The sequence below is a fragment of the Amblyraja radiata genome, chromosome 17, assembly GCF_010909765.2.
Source record: "Amblyraja radiata isolate CabotCenter1 chromosome 17, sAmbRad1.1.pri, whole genome shotgun sequence".
Taxonomy (NCBI): domain Eukaryota; kingdom Metazoa; phylum Chordata; class Chondrichthyes; order Rajiformes; family Rajidae; genus Amblyraja; species Amblyraja radiata.
In genome coordinates this window covers 47,733,717-47,733,996 of record NC_045972.1, presented here as the reverse complement: position 1 = coordinate 47,733,996, position 280 = coordinate 47,733,717, and positions in this window count along the sequence as shown.

The window sequence follows — 280 nt, the reverse complement described above, 5'->3', positions numbered from 1 at the left end:
AAACCAGCATATGCAGTTCCTTCCTATAACATTAGAACTAAAAAATATCGTGAATCTTTCAAACTTGCTGTCAAATATAATTGCAAATCAATTAAAAAATTAGTTCTAAAAGAAAACCAATTGAATACTTAAAACTTTATTCTGAATAAGGATCTCAGTAATTAAACCAATACAAATTTGTAATCAATTGCAGCAGGCTGTAGTAAAAGTATGAAGTGAAATAAATAATTGTTGACTAAGTAAATTGGTCACATTTGGAAATAAAAGCATAAATACTGCA